Source organism: Salvelinus fontinalis, chromosome 12 (assembly GCF_029448725.1).
Source record: "Salvelinus fontinalis isolate EN_2023a chromosome 12, ASM2944872v1, whole genome shotgun sequence".
In the NCBI taxonomy this organism is placed as follows: domain Eukaryota; kingdom Metazoa; phylum Chordata; class Actinopteri; order Salmoniformes; family Salmonidae; genus Salvelinus; species Salvelinus fontinalis.
Genome location: NC_074676.1, coordinates 10,648,818 through 10,665,979, shown reverse-complemented (window position 1 = coordinate 10,665,979; position 17,162 = coordinate 10,648,818). Strand labels below are relative to the sequence as shown.

At 47.5% G+C, this 17,162-nt stretch overlaps 1 protein-coding gene across 16 annotated transcripts in view; it reads right to left on the bottom strand.

The window, feature by feature from the left end:
• Positions 1 to 17,162, bottom strand: part of LOC129866770 (liprin-beta-2-like) — a 124,310-nt gene that overhangs the window by 47,644 nt on the left and 59,504 nt on the right. The gene's annotated exons all lie outside the window — the stretch shown is intronic.

The following is a 17,162-nucleotide window of genomic DNA, read 5'->3' as shown; positions in this document are numbered from 1 at the left end:
ATCATACTTTTGAATTAGGTGTCCCTTACCAAGACAGCAATACATAGGCCTTGGCCTAAATGCATGGTCTGCAATAAGCTATCCTAAATACCCCGACCAATACCCTTTTGTAGCTAAATTGTTCAGAGATAGCGCACCTTTACTACGAGCCACTTAGTAACATCACATGAAAAATAACAACTCCCTACCACCAGGCAGACACATACACTCTTAGAAAAAAGGGTTCCAAAAAGTTCTTCAAATCAAATCAAAGTTTATTTGTCACGTGCGCCAAATACAACAGGTGTAGACCTTACAGTGAAATGCTTACTTACATGCAGACACATACACTAGTGCAAAAAAGGTATTAGGTGAATCAATAGTGCAAAAAAGGTATTAGGTGAACAATAAGTAAGTAAAGAAATAAAAACAACAGTAAAAAGACAGTGAAACATAAAAGTAGCAGAACAATTGGTTGGGAGCCCGTAGAACTGCTGCCATTTCTTCCGGCGCCATTTTCATTTATCAGCTGTCCCCATAGAATAACCTTTTCTCATTCCAGATAGAACCCGTTTGAGTTCCAGGTAGAACCCTTTTGAGTTCCAGGTAGAATCATTTTGGGTTCTATTTAGAATCCTCTGTAGAAAGGGTTCTACTTGGAATCCAAAAGGGTTCTAGCTGGAACTAAAAAGGGTTTTTCAAAGGGTTCTCCTATGGTGACAGCCGAAGAACCCTATACAGTCTGTGTAGACGGACTGTAAACCCCTGTAATCACCACAGCTCAAGGGAAATACATTGGAAATAAAATCTGTTAAATAAGTTGTGGCACCCTGTGACATTTGCAACCCAACACCGGCATTACTTCGAGCGGGATCAGCTGAGCATTTAGAAGCAATTTGAAGGTCTTTTCTGTAAAAGCCCAACAGCTGACACTGTAGCTAGCTGGCTAAGCCTGATGAAATCCTTCCTTTGAACTAACTAAGAAGTGAAACACATGCAGGATTATCAGCCCTTCCTAACTAGCTCTGTAGGCTGTGGCGTTCTGATATCCAACTATCCGTTTATCTAGGCTTGATTGGACTGTGTTGAACTGCTATGGGCTCTCATTCTGAGTGTTGTGGCTGACTAGCCTGACTAGGTCAACATGCCACTCAGGCTTTCAGAGTCAGACACAGTGATCAGACCAATGATGATATTCAGAGACAGTGATCAGAGGCCAAGCCCCTCTTTGTCCCTCTGAAACAGGACCTCTTCTTTTCCCTGGGCCAGGGACCAGAGCCAGAGGTGTGTCAGTCTGTCAGACCTCTCAGCAGACCCAAGGTGCCACTAGCCTGGTCGCAGATCTGTTGGTGCTGTATAACCAACTCCTAAGACATACAGTATGTTTGGCATACAACACTCATAGTTGGCTAAACAGCCAAAATAGTTCTGGAACCACTAGACCGGCTAAGGTGCCACTGACTCTCTAACTGTACCCTCACCTGCTTGTTCAAGTAGGACACAGGGAGAAGGAAGGGGGGATGTGTGGTAGGTCAAGCTATCAAACCTGCAATCCTGGACTGGCCCTCTAATAGCAAATATTCCTTCTTAGCCTTTTACTGCAGTGGGCTAAATTAGGGTCTCACAGGGTGTTTCTTGGTCGTCTTAAACAAATCTACTTTGAAACAAAAGCATACACCTCACACACTTAGTTATGGGCTTAAAAAAAAGAAGACACCTGTGACATCTCAGATATAGAGTTGAAATGTGTTACATTTTTGGTTTGCATCCCAATATTACACTTTATATACATCAGAAGACTGAAACATCTAAAAACCGTTTGACATAGGAACACCGGACTTTCGGCGTAAAAAAAAAGAAATAATGTTGATTAATTCCACCCATGAGGCCACTTCGTTATTTGACTGCAGGAAAGGGGTAGGCTAGGCTGGTTAATACTTTGTCTATCAACATGTCTGTAGATAATTACAATGGGACTGCCGGTTTCCTTGTCGCAGACTGATGAAAAAAGTTCAACTTTGACCCTGTCACTGCATCCATTGCCATGGTTACCTGACTGAGACAGCGATGAGAGTGCACTTTCTAACATTCTATTCACTGTAATTAGCTCGCAATTAACTTGTTAATAATGAATCTTGATGTGTTTATTTTCCTGTAATAATTAATAAAACATTTCTAAAGTTAAGACATTGTCACGTTCGTCATAAGGAGTAGACCAAGATGCAGCGTGGTATGTTTCCATCCTTTATTATGGAATAGAAAACTTCAAAGAACAAAACAAACAAACGGAAAGTGAAGCTAAATAATAATGCTCACAGGCAACTATACATAGACAAGATCCCACAAAGCACAATGGGAAAATGGCTACATAAATATGATCCCCAATCAGAGACAACGATAAACAGCTGCCTCTGATTGGGAACCATACTAGGCCAACATAGACATATAATTCACCTGGATAACCCACCCTTAAATCACACCTGACATAACCAACATAGAGAATAAAAGATCTATGGTCAGGGCGTGACAGACATTGTCAGCTATGATATGGTCATTACTTGAAGTGGCTTGCCAGATAACAAGCTAGAAGCTAACCAGCCTTTAGTGTGCGTGTGTGTTTGTTGTCATGGTTGCTTTGAATAATTCCTTTCTCAGAATGAGGATGTCACTATGACATTCTGGTTGTTGGAATCACAGAATAAAATAGAACACATTGCGTAAAAAAATAGGTTGTTTGGACCATGGATGCTAATTGGTTGATATGCGGGAGTTGTTTATGCGCAAAATACAATGGCATGGTAATGTTCTAATTCCACTCAACTTCATCTCCCTTGGGAAAAATGCCTATACACTTAATTCTCCCAGCGCAAAATGTTACGTGGCGTCATTACGTCCTCAGCTTTGACATCGGTTTTGCACATAGGCGTTAAACTAGACATCGGGCTGATAACGGTGTTGCAATTTTTAGCTAATATCGTCCGATTCCGATATGTTCGATATCGTGCATCCCTAGTTAAAATGCATTCATATTTCTATAAATATTTTATCAACTGTTTTAGAAAAGCAATAATGCCCTCAAACCCAATCCCAGAATTATCGTGTGACAACTCCCTCCAAGGGCTGTATCCTGGCCCTTGTCGGGAGTTATCACATGATAACTCCCGGGTTTTCTGGCATTTTTGCTTTAATCCAGTGCCGTCGGAAAGTATTCAGACCCCTTGACTTTTCCCACATTTTGTTAGGTTACAGCCTTAATCTAAAATTGATTAAATTGTTTTTCCCCTAATCAATCGACACACAATACCCAATAATGACAAAGAAATTATTTTGATTTTTTTGGGGGGTGAGGCTAATTTATTTTTAAAAATTAAACTGAAATATCACATTTACATACAGTACCAGTCAAAAGTTTGGATACACCTACTAATTTCTTTAGTTGTACTATTTTCTATTGTAGTGTCACGACTTCCGCCGAAGTCGGGTCCTCTCCTTGTTCGGGCGGCGGTCGGCGTCGCTGGTCTTCTAGCCATCATCGATCCACTTTTCATTTTCCATGTGTTTTGTCTTGTTTTGCCCTCACACCTGGTTTCAATTCCCTCAATTACTTGTTGTGTATTTAACCTTCTGTTCCCCCCCATTTGTTTGTGTGGGAACAGTGCTTGTGCACATGTTGACTGGTGCGCTACGGGTTTTGTACCCATTGTCTTGTTACTTTTTATGCTGTTGGTTTTGCTATTAAACTGCTTCGGCTATTAATTAGTTCTGCTCACCTGCGTCTGACTTCCCTGCCACCGGTTACGCACCCCTTACAGAATCCCACACCCAACATATGGAGTCAGCAGGAGCAGGGGCCCCTGGAATAGGGGTGGAGGAGCGCGAGACAGGGAGTTCCTCCAGCGCATCCACCAGCACAACCAGGGTCTCCACTACTCGCCCTTCACCGGGTCCCAGTGGGATTCGTCTCGCCCTTCCCCGGGAGTATGACGGGACGGCTGCACGCTGCCAGGGTTCCCTGTTTCCTCTACCTGGCAACCGTCCACCTGGCTCCTTCAGGTCGTGAGAAGGTGTCCGACCTCATCTCGTGCCTCTCTGGGAAAACCTTGGAGTGGGCCAACGCTGTGTGGGGAGAAGGAGATGAGGTGCTGGACCATTTCGAAGAGTTCACCCGCCGCTAGAGTAGAGTGGCGGGTGAACGTCTCTTCCATCTGAGGCAGGGGACGAGGAGTGCCCAGAAATTCGCCATGGATTTTCGGACCCTGGCCGCTGGCGCGGGATGGAACGATAGGGCCCTGATCAACCACTATCGCTGCAGTTTGCGCAAGGACGTCCGTACGGAGTTGGCCTGCAGGGACACCACCCTCACCTTCGACCAGCTGGTGGACCTGTCCATTCGGCTGGATAACCTGCTGGCCACCCGTGGATGTCCACATCGGGTTCTGTCGGTTCCATCCCCCAGCACCGCCGCTCCGGTGTCCATGGAGCTGGGAGGTGTTGCACTCAGGGAGACCGGAGGAGGTTCCGGCTCGTGCACCATCTGTGGCCGCAGAGGTCACACCTCCGGTCGGTGCCGGGTTGGTTTGTCTGGGGATCGAGGCAGCAGGCAGGGCACTCTGGCGTCATCCCAGGTGAGCCGGCACCCTTCTCACCCAGAGCCCTCTGCCGCACACATGTTTTTGTATGTTTCTTTTCCTGAGTTTTCCCCGCATTCCCTGCATAAGGCGCTCGTCGATTCAGGAGCGTCTGGGAATTTTATAGACAGATCGTTTGCCCTTAGTTTAGGGAACCCCATTGTTCCCGTGGCTGTGCCCTTCCCCGTTCACGCCTTAGACAGTCGACCATTAGGGTCAGGGTTGATTAGGGAGGCCACCGCTCCTCTGGGTATGGTGATGCAGGGGGTTCACAAGGAGAGAATCAGTCTCTTCCTCATTGACTCTCCTGCGTTTCCTGTGGTGCTAGGCCTTCCCTGGTTAGCTTGTCATGACCCCACTGTTTCTTAGCAACGGAGTGGTCGCGAGAGTGCTCGGGGAGGTGTTTAGGGGTTTCCGTTGGTGCTACTACGGTGGAAAGTCCAGACCAGGTCTCCACCGTGCGCATTCCCCCTGAATATGCCGATTTGGCTCTCGCCTTCTCCAAAAAGAAGGCGACTCAATTACCACCCCATTGACGGGGCAATTGTGCGATAGATCTCCTGGTAGACACTGCACTTCCCAGGAGACACGTGTATCCCCTCTCACAGGCGGAGACGGTGGCTATGGAAACATATGTCTCCGAATCCCTGCGTCAGGGGTACATTCGGTCCTCCACTTCACCCGCCTCGAGTTTCTTTTTTGTGAAGAAGAAGGAGGGAGGTCTGCGCCCGTGTATTGACTACCGAGGACTAAATCAGATCACAGTGAGGTACAGTTACCCGCTACCTCTTATCGCCAAGGCAGTGAGTCAATGCACGAGGCGCGCTTCTTCACCAAATTAGATCTTAGGAGCGCTTACAACCTGGTGCGTATCTGGGAGGGAGACGAGTGGAAGACGACGTTCAGTACGACCTCAGGGCATTATGAGTACCTCGTCATGCCGTACGGGTTGGTGAATGCTCCATCAGTCTTCCAAGCCTTTGTAGACGAGATTTTTAGGGACCTGCATTGGCAGGATGTAGTAGTGTATATTGATGACATTCTGATATACTCCGCTACACGCGCCAAGCATGTGTCCCTGGTGCGCAGGGTGCTTGGTCGACTGTTGGAGCATGACCTGTACGCCAAGGCTGAGAAATGTCTGTTCTTCCAACAGTCCGTCTCCTTCATAGGGTACCGCATTTCCACCTCAGGGGTGGAGATGGAGAGTGACCGCATCTCAGCCGTGCGTAATTGGCCGACTCCCACCATGTAAAAGGAAGTGCAGCGGTTCCTAGGGTTGGCCAATTACTACCGGAGGTTTATCCAGGGTTTTAGTCAGGTAGCGGCTCCCATTACCTCACTGCTGAAGGGGGGCCCGGTACGTTTGCAGTGGTTGGCTGAGGCGGACAGGGCTTTTGGTCACCTTTAGGGCTCTGTTTACCTTGGCTCCCGTGCTGGCCTATCCGGATCCCTCTTTGGCGTTCATAGTGGAGGTGGACGCGTCCGAGGCTGGGATAGGAGCCGTGCTCTCTCAGCGCTCGGGTACGCCACCGAAGCTCCGCCCCTGTACCTTCTCCTCGAAGAAGCTCAGCCCGGCGGAGCGAAACTATGACGTCGGGGACCGGGAGCTGTTGGCTGTCATCAAGGCCTTGAAGGCGTGGAGACATTGGCTTGAGGGAGCTAAACACCCTTTTCTCATCTGGACTGACCACCGCAATCTGGAGTACAACCGGGCAGCGAGGAGACTGAACCCTCGCCAGGCAAGGTGGGCCATGTCATTCACCTGTTTTGTTTTTACCCTTTCCTACAGACCAGGTTCCCAAAACGTGAAGGCAGACGCACTGTCCCGACTGTATGACACAGAGGAGCGGCCCATGGATCCCACTCCCATACTCCCGGCCTCCTGCCTGGTGGCGCCGGTATGTGTGGGAGCTGGACGCGGACATTGAGTGTGGGAGCTGGACGCGGACATTGAGCAGGCGTTACGTGCAGAGCCCACTCCCCTCCAGTGTCCCGCTGGGCGTCTGTACGTTCCGTCTGCTGTCCGTGACCGGTTGATCTATTGGGCCCACACCTCACCCTCCTCTGGTCATCCTGGGATCGGTTGGACGGTGCGCTGTTTGGTTGGGAAGTACTGGTGGCCTACCTTGGCCAAGGACGTGAGGGTTTATGTTTCCTCCTGCTCGGTGTGTGCCCAGTGTAAGGCTCCTAGGCACCTGCCCAGAGGGAAGCTACACCCCTTACCCGTTCCACAGCGGCCGTGGTCGCACCTGTCGGTGGACTTTCTTACCGACCTCCCCCCTCACAGGGAAACACCACCATCCTGGTCGTTGTGGATCGGTTCTCTAAGTCCTGCCGTCTCCTCCCTATGCCCGGTCTCCCTATGGCCCTACAGACTGCGGAGGCCTTGTTGACGCCCGTCTTCCGGCACTACGGGGTGCCTGAGGACATAGTGTCTGACCGAGGTCCCCAGTTTACTTCATAGGTCTGGAAGGCGTTTATGGAACGTCTGGGGGTCTCGATCAGCCTTACCTCGGGGTTCCATCCAGAGAGTAATGGGTAGGTGGAGAGAGTGAACCAGGATGTGGGAAGGTTTCTGCGGTCGTATTGCCAGGATCGGCCGGGGGAGTGGGCAGCGTTCGTGCCCTGGGCAGAGATGACTCAGAACTCGCTCCGCCACTCCTACACTAACCTCTCCCCCTTCCAGTGCGTACTGGGGTACCAGTCGGTTATGGCTCCTTGGCATCAGAGTCAGATCGAGGCTCCTACGGTGGACGACTGGTTCAGGCGCGTGGAGGAGACATGGGACGCCGCCCATGTTCACCTCCAGCAGGCCGTGCTGTGCCAGAAAGACAGCGCAGACCGTCACCGCAGTGAGGCACCGGTGTTCGCACCGGGGGACCGGGTCTGGCTCTCAACCCGGAACCTGCCCCTCCGCCTGCCCTGCCGGAAGCTGGGTCCGCGGTTTGTGGGGCCATTTAAAGTCCTGAGGAGAGTGAACGAGGTTTGTTATATGTTACAGCTTCCCCCTGATTACTGTATTAACCCCTCATTCCATGGGTCTCTCCTTAGGCCGGTGGTGGTTGGCCCGCTCCAGGAGTCTGAGGTGCGGGAGGTTCCTCCGCCCCCTCTGGACATCGAGGGGGCCCCGGCGTACTCCGTTTGCTCTATACTGGATTCGAAGCGTCGGGCGAGGGGCCTTCAGTACCTCGTGGATTGGGAGGGGTACGGTCCAGAGGATAGGTGCTGGGTTCCGGTGGAGGACGTGTTGGACCCTTCAATGCTGCGGGAGTTCCACCGTCTCCGTCCGGATCACCCTGCGCCACGCCCCCCCGGGTCGTCCCCGAGGCCGGCGTCGGCGCGCTGCTGGAGCCGTGCGTCAAGGGGGTGGGGGGGTACTGTCACGACTTCCCCCGAAGTCGGGTCCTCTCCTTGTTCGGGCGGCGCTCGGCGTCGCCGGTCTTCTAGCCATCATCGATCCACTTTTCATTTTCCATGTGTTTTGTCTTGTTTTCCTCACACCTGGTTTCAATACAATCTAAGCTTGATGCCCTCAATCTCACACAAATCATCAAGGAACCCACCAGGTACAACCCTAAATCCGTAAACATGGGCACCCTAATAGACATTATCCTGACCAACTTGCCCTCCAAATACACCTCTGCTGTCTTCAATCAAGATCTCAGCGATCACTGCCTCATTGCCTGTATCCGCCACGGGTCCACGGTCAAACGACCACCCCTCATCACTGTCAAACGCTCCCTGAAACACTTCTGCGAGCAGGCCTTTCTAATCGACCTGGCCCGGGTACCCTGGAAGGATATTGACCTCATCCCGTCAGTTGAGGATGCCTGGTCATTCTTTAAAAGTTACTTCCTCACCATATTAGACAAGCATGCGGCGTTCAAAAAATGCAGAACCAAGAACAGATATAGCCCTTGGTTCACTCCAGACCTGACTGCCCTCGACCAGCACAAAAACATCCTGTGGCGAACTGCAATAGCATCGAAGAGCCCCCGTGATATGCAACTGTTCAGGGAAGTCAGGAACCAATACACGCAGTCAGTCAGGAAAGCAAAGGCCAGCTTTTTCAAGCAGAAATTTGCATCCTGTAGCTCTAACTCCAAAAAGTTCTGGGATACTGTAAAGTCCATGGAAAACAAGAGCACCTCCTCCCAGCTGCCCACTGCACTGAGGCTAGATATCAGTGGTGACCGTGTTAAGTCCGTGATAATCGAAAACTTCAACAAACATTTCTCAATGGCTGGCCATGCCTTCCACCTGGCGACTCCAACCTTGGCCAACAGCCCCGCCCCCCCCGCTGCTACTCGCCCAAGCCTCCCCAGCTTCTCCTTTACCCATATCCAGATAGCAGATGTTCTGAAAGAGCTGGAAAACCTGGACCCATACAAATCAGCTGGGCTTGACAATCTGGACCCCCTATTTCTGAAACTGTCCGCCGCCATTGTCGCACCCCCTATTACCAGCCTGTTCAACCTCTCCTTCGTATCATCTGAGATCCCCAAGGATTGGAAAGCTGCCGCTGTCATCCCCCTCTTCAAAGGGGGAGACACCCTGGACCCAAACTGTTACAGACCTATATCCATCCTGCCCTGCCTAGCTAAGGTCTTCGAAAGCCAAGTCAACAAACAGATCACTGACCATCTCGAATCCCACCGTACCTTCTCCGCTGTGCAATCCGGTTTCCGAGCCGGTCACGGATGCACCTCAGCCACGCTCAAGGTACTAAACGATATCATAACCGCCATCGATAAAAGACATTACTGTGCAGCCGTCTTCATCGACCTGGCCAAGGCTTTCGACTCTGTCAATCACCATATCCTTATCGGCAGACTCAATAGCCTCGGTTTTTCTAATGACTGCCTTGCCTGGTTCACCAACTACTTTGCAGACAGAGTTCAGTGTGTCAAATCGGAGGGCATGTTGTCCGGTCCTCTGGCAGTCTCTATGGGGGTACCACAGGGTTCAATTCTCGGGCCGACTCTTTTCTCTGTATACATCAATGATGTTGCTCTTGCTGCGGGCGATTCCCTGATCCACCTCTACGCAGACGACACCATTCTGTATACTTCCGGCCCTTCCCTGGACACTGTGCTATCTAACCTCCAAACGAGCTTCAATGCCATACAACACTCCTTCCGTGGCCTCCAACTGCTCTTAAACACTAGTAAAACCAAATGCATGCTTTTCAACCGCTCGCTGCCTGCACCCGCACGCCCGACTAGCATCACCACCCTGGACGGTTCCGACCTAGAATTTGTGGACATCTATAAGTACCTAGGTGTGTGGCTAGACTGCAAACTCTCCTTCCAGACTCATATCAAACATCTCCAATCCAAAATCAAATCTAGAGTCGGCTTTCTATTCCGGAACAAAGCCTCCTTCACTCACGCCGCCAAACTTACCCTAGTAAAACTGACTATCCTACCGATCCTCGACTTCGGCGATGTCATCTACAAAATAGCTTCCAATACTCTACTCAGAAAACTGGATGCAGTTTATCACAGTGCCATCCGTTTTGTTACTAAAGCACCTTATACGACCCACCACTGCGACCTGTATGCCCTAGTCGGCTGGCCCTCGCTACATGTTCGTCGTCAGACCCACTGGCTCCAGGTCATCTACAAGGCTATGCTAGGTAAAGTGCCGCCTTATCTCAGTTCACTGGTCACGATGGCTACACCCACCTGTAGCACGCGCTCCAGCAGGTGTATCTCACTGATCATCCCTAAAGCCAAAACCTCATTTGGACGCCTTTCCTTCCAGTTCTCTGCTGCCTGCGACTGGAACGAATTGCAAAAATCTCTGAAGTTGGAGACTTTTATCTCCCTCAACAACTTTAAAAATCTGCTATCCGAGCAGCTAACCGATCGCTGCAGCTGTACATAGTCCATCTGTAAACTACCCACCCAATTTACCTACCTCACCCCCATACTGCTTTTATTTATTTACTTTTCTGCTCTTTTGCACACCAGTATCTCTTCTTGCACATGATCATCTGATGATTTATCACTCCAGTGTTAATCTGCTAAATTGTAATTATTCGATTTATTGCCTACCTCATGCCTTTTGCACACATTGTATATAGATTCTCTTTTTTCTACCATGTTATTGACTTGTCTATTGTTTACTCCATGTGTAACTCTGTGTTGTTGTCTGTTCACACTGCTATGCTTTATCTTGGCCAGGTCGCAGTTGCAAATGAGAACTTGTTCTCAACTAGCCTACCTGGTTAAATAAAGGTGAAAAAAAAAAAAAAAAAATTAAATTCCCTCAATTACTTGTTGTGTATTTAACCCTCTGTTCCCCCCATGTCTTTGTGTGGGATTGTTTATTGTAAGTGCTTGTGCACATGTTGACTGGTGCACGACGCGATTTGTACCCATTGTCTTGTTACTTTTTATGCCGTTGGTTTTGCTATTAAACTGCTTCGGCTATTACTTGGTTCTGCTCTCCTGTGTCTGACTTCCCTGCCACCGGTTACGCACCCCTTACATGTAGAATAATAGTGAAGACATCAAAACTTTGAAATAACACATATGGAATCATGTAGTAACCAAAGAAGTGTTAAACAAATCAAAATATATGTTATAGTTGAGATTCTTCAAAGTAGCCACCCGTTGCCTTGATGATAGCTTTGCACACTCGCTCTGAGTAAGTATAGGTCTGATGAGTCTATTGATGAAATAATCTGCCCAACACACTCATCCATTAGCTTTTACTGGAACTGGCAGCAGATACTGATAAGCATTCTCTTGAGACTCAGAAAAGAGCTATCTCCATTTCAGGCTCAGAACAGCAGTGACAAAGATCAACCTTGCCATTGACCTTGCCTAATCACACCACACACATTGTTTAAACAGATCTCATTAAAAACTTCAATGGAGCCAAACAATGTGAAGATAGACAGTGTCTGGTTATCAACAAAGGTCAAACACAAGGGACCTGCTAAGAGATACCAGCCACACCACAGAGCACTGTAGACAGTAGACACCAGTGGCTGTGGTCTCTCCTATATAAACAGAAATAAGCATTTATTGTATATTCTGCATGACCACGTGAGGGTAAAAAAAGGTTTTCCCCTAGACCTGTGCTCATGTACAAAATCTACTTGGCATTTGAGGTCAATTAAACTGATTAACAAAAAATGCACGTTTTACCATTGCCATTTATGGGGAGAAAACCGGCTGGATGAGTCAAAATCACAGAGTAGACAAAGGAGCAGTTGAAAAGCCCAAACAGAGGGCTTTTTGATTCCTAAATTGGGTAGCTTTGTGTGCCAATGTTTGGCATGAACACACAGCCTAATAAGAGGCATCAGCAGACACTGCTCCTCTCCACTCACACCCCCTCACCCCTGTCTCTGACGGTAAGAGCACAAACTGGACAACTCTCACCCTGTCCCCCTCCCTACCTCCACAACAAACATGGCTTACTTACTTACATCCTACTGGCACAAGGCAGCGACAAGACCTCTCCACTTTTGACGATCCAAAGCCTGTTTGGCACTGTGTCCTGGTACACACAGCTACAGTTGAAGTCGGAAGTTTACATACGCCTTAGCCAAATACTTTTAAACTCAGTTTTTCACAATTCCTGACATTTAATCTTAGTAAAAATTCCCTGTCTTAGGTCAGTTAGGATCACCACTTTATTTTAAGAATGTCAAATGTCAGAATAATAGTAGAGAGAATGATTTATTTCAGCTTTTATTTCTTTCATCACATTCCTAGTGGGTCAGAAGTTTACATACACTCAATTAGTATTTGGTAGCATTGTCTTTAAATTGTTTAACTTGGGTCAAACATTTCAGGTAACCTTCCACTGTCACGCCCTGACCATAGTAAGCTGTTTTTCTCTGTGTTGGTTGGGGCGTGAGAGTGACTAGGGTGGGTCATCTAGGTGTTTGTATGTCTATGTTGGCCTGATATGGTTCCCAATCAGAGACAGCTGTTTATCGTTGTCTCTGAGTGGGGATCATATTTAGGTAGCCATTTACCCCATTGTTAGTTGTGGGATCTTGTCTATGTTTAGTTGCCTGTCGGCAATAGTTGTATAGCTTCACGTTTCGTTCGTTGTTCTTTATTGTTTTGTTCAGTGAGTTTCTCTTTATTAAAATTATGTGGAACGCTATGCACGCTGCGCCTTGGTCTCATCATTACGATGATCGTGACATCCATAAGCTTCCCACAATAAGTTGGGGGAATTTTGGCCAATTCCTCCTGACAGAGCTGGTGTAACTGAGTCAGGAAGTTAAAGGTTTGTAGGCATCCTTGCTAGCACATGCTTTTTCAGTTCTGCCCACACATTTTCTATAGGATTGAGGTCAGGGCTTTGTGATGGCCACTCCAATACCTTGACTTTGTTATCCTTGAGCCATTTTGCCACAACTTTGGAAGTATGCTTGGGGTCATTGTCCATTTGGAAGACCCATTTGCGACCAAGCTTTAACTTCCTGACTGATGTTTTGAGATTTTGCTTCAATATAGTCACAATTTTCCATCCTCATGATGCCATCCATTTTGTGAAGTGCACCAGTCCCTCCTGCAGCAAAGCACCCCCACAACATGAGGCTGCCACCCCCCGTGCTTCACGGTTGGGATGGTGTTCTTCGGCTTGCAAGCCTCCCCCTTTTTCCTCCAAACATAAGGATGGTCATTATGGCCAAACAGTTCTATTTTTGTTTCATCAGACCAGAGGACATTTCTCCAAAAAGTACGATCTTTGTCCCCAAGTGCAGTTGCAAACCGTAGTCTGGCTTTTTTATGGCGGGTTTGGAGCAGTGGCTTCTTCCTTGCTGAGCGGCCTTTCTGTTTATTTCAATATAGGCCTCGTTTGACTGTGGATATAGATACTTTTGTACCTGTTTCCTCCAGCATCTTCACAAGGTTCTTTGCTGTTGTTCTGGGATTGATTTGCACTTTTCGCACCAAAGTACGTTAATCTCTAGGAGACAGAACGCGTCTCTTTCCTGAGCGGTATGACGGCTGCGTGGTCCCATGGTGTTCATACTTGTGTACTATTGTTTGTACAGATGAATGTGGTACCTTCAGGCGTGTGGAAATTGCTCCCAAGGATGAACCAGACTTGTGGAAGTCTACACATTTTCTTCTGAGGTCTTGGCTAATTTCTTTTGATTTTCCCATGATGTCAAGCAAAGAGGCACTGAGTCTGAAGGTAGGCCTTGAAATACATCCACAGGTACATCTCCAATTGACTCAAATTTGGTCAATTAGCCTATCAGACGTTTCTAAAGCCATGACATCATTTTATGGAATTTTCCAAGCTGTTTAAAGGCACAGTCAACTTAGTGTATGTAAACTTCTGACCCACTGGAATTGTGATACAGTGAATTATAAGTGAAATAATCTGTCTGTAAACAATTGTTGGAAAAATTACTTGTGTCGTGCACAAAGTAGATGTCCTAAACGACTAGCCAAAACTAGTTTGTTAACAAGAAATGTGTAGAGTGGTTGAAAAACGAGTTTTAATCACTCCAACCTAAGTGTATGTAAACTTCTGACTTCAACTGTAAATTTATTTTAATATGGGTGCACCTAAACTATACACTGTGCTTAGAGCGGACATTTTCAGAGTCACATTTATTCCCAACATTTTTATGTGCTGTTTTAAATTCAGAAAGACTATACTGTGTGTTTTTAGTAGAGTCCACTCCCATAAAAATCTCTGCTCTTATAACACAATGGAGTCAGTAAGCCATAGGAAGTCACCTTGTAAGACCGAAAGGAAGTGAACTTTGTTTCCCTCCATCTTCTGAGTGACAAACTTTGTGCATTCGAGGTGAGTTACTCCAGGATGACATGCCTGAGGGGGCATTTTAAATGTGTGGCACGAGTAGTAATGCTTTCAAACAAGATTGGTCCTACTACTAGCCGTAGCTGCCATAGGCCTACACATGCTTTGCACATACCAACACGAACATGCCAGCTCGACAGGATGAGCACCACTAGGCTATCAAAGATTCATAGCTTAAACTTCAATCATTATAACTATAGGCTACAATGCTGTCGAATGTGTGACACTATGCAATGAGCGTAACTAAGCCACCACTTCTCCAGGTGCTCAATATTTTCTGTGTGGGAGAGTTTCTTACACACACAAGCTATAGCAAGAGCAGGGAGGGGGCGGAAAAGTAGGCTAAGTGTCGTTTTCGTACTGACATCACCTTTACAGTAGCCTGTCACACAGCGACTGTGTGTAATGCAAATGAATCATAACAGAGTGAATGTTTTCCTACTTGTTTTAGTAGGCTAAACACGGTATTGGTCCTACTACTGCGACATGCAAAATGTACAAAGATCTAGGCATATCGGAAATGCAGCCATATACATTGGCATTTTGCTCACAAGAAAGCAAGCGATGTTGAAGAGAAGCCCCATGAAGACTGGTAGCCCAAGAAGCGCTCATTAAAACAGCACACACCGTAACCATCGATTCAGGACCATGGACAGAAGGTTACCGCCAGTCAGCGCGATGAAAGGATAACGTTAGATGCGCTGCCAAATTCAGCACCACCATAGTGTACAGCCAGGACAACAGGAGCACTGCACCAGGGCTCACCTCAGAGCACGACCAATTTCCCTACATTGGTCATTGTCCCTATACCCATCAAATAAAAGCAAAGCCGTATATCTGTCAATAGAAATTACATCCCGCAAAAGAAAACAATGACATTAGGAATCACAGATAAATCTAAAATATGCATTGATGTAAAAGCAAAAGCCTAAACGATACTATACAAACATTTGCCAAACAACCAGTAGGCTTACATGAGGGAAAACCAATGAATAAATCATTCTGGCACGGCGGCGAATGCCATCAAGGTTGTAACTTACCATTTAGACGAGTTGCAGCAGCCTCCTCGATGCAGTGTTGAACCTCAAGAGAAGTTTCTGATTCCATTCTCCTTCCTGGCGAAATGCACTTGTCAGGTCCCCTCTCAAATGCCAGCTGGACAAGCTGGGCTTTTCGTTGACGTAACATGCTCTGTGTTCACTGAATAGGTTCTTCAGGGTGGAGAAGGAAGTACATTGCTGTAGATGCCCCAAAAATGCTAATCACGTTTCAGTGCCAACAGCACAGTCGTCATTGCTGACGAAGGCCCGCTGTATCTTTGAAGAACCCTGAGTGGGGTCCGTTTGTTGTTGCTGGCTGTGGTTGCGATTTCACTTTGCAAGTCAAAATAAACTCTGATTCCACTGGTTCAGTTTCGGTTAGATTTAACAGGTCGTCAGGTCTAGTGGCTGGGGTAACGGAGGTGCAGGTGCTTGTTGTGATGTTACCCTCGTGCTGCTGGCGCTAGGTCCTGGCTCTTCTCGATCTTGTTGGTCAGCAGGTGGTGTGGGGGATGGGCGGGTATTACATTTGCTGCTAGGCTCCTCAACCTCGGTGGTCGGTCCTGCAGGCTGTTCGTTGAGCTTGGCATGGCTTTCGACATGGTGGTCCTCAATTATTTTGCTCTTGGCAGTGCCCAGACAGTTTCGGATATCCGTGCTGATCAAAGCTTAGCCAACTAGCTATAATTATTCAGTGCGCTGCTACCATAACTTAACAAAGCTACTGTAATGGGTGCGTGCTGGTGGCAGGGAAGTCAGGCGCAGGAGAACAAACTTGGTATAAACGGAGTCGATTAATAAGTGCTCACAAAACTCCGAAAACCAAAATAATAAAAGTGGGTACAAAACACGTCGCACACCAAAACATAACTTGCACATAACATACAATCAAACAATCTCCAACAAGGACATGAGGGGAAACAGAGGGTTAAATACACAACATGTAATTGACGGGATTGGAACCAGGTGTGAAGGAAGACAAGACAAAACCAATGGAATATGAAAAATGGATCAGCGATGGCTAGAAGGTCGGTGATGTCGACCGCCGAACACCGCCCGAACAAGGAGAGGGACCAACTTCGGCGGAAGTCGTGACAGCTACGAGCTACTAGCTACTAGCTAGCCTATTATTAAATGTAGCTGTCTGCAAAAGTGAGAGAGAAAAAATCCCTGTCTGTGAGCTTCCTAAACAATTTAATGATGGTGGTACCTTATGATTTTGCATGGCTAGGTGCCCAATCAGAATGCATTTTGGGATTTTAAGTATAAAATATTACAACCCCCCCTCCCTCACCCCTCCTCAGATAAAGAGTTAACACGGCAAAAAGCCTCTGTCCCAGTCAGCGCTACTGGCAGTGCAATATTGGCAAAACCTGGCAGGGTAATTCATATACCATTTGGTGGGGGCACAAATTCGATCTGGGGTGTCCATGCCTGGCTTTGCCACCCCTTAGACCCGGCCCTGGTCACTCACAAGCAACAATATTTTATGTTAGTAGGATGGTTATGAATGAAAACCACATTTCCTGTTACTAATTTACCACACACTTACTTCTCGCTAAAGGAACAGAAAAAGAACAGGCTGTTCGTTCTATTTGTTATTGAGCAACCTTGTAATCTTTTGCTCTCATCACACATTTACAAAATACGGTCAATTGATCTAGGACTAAAACCAGACTATGTTCATGTAGGAAAC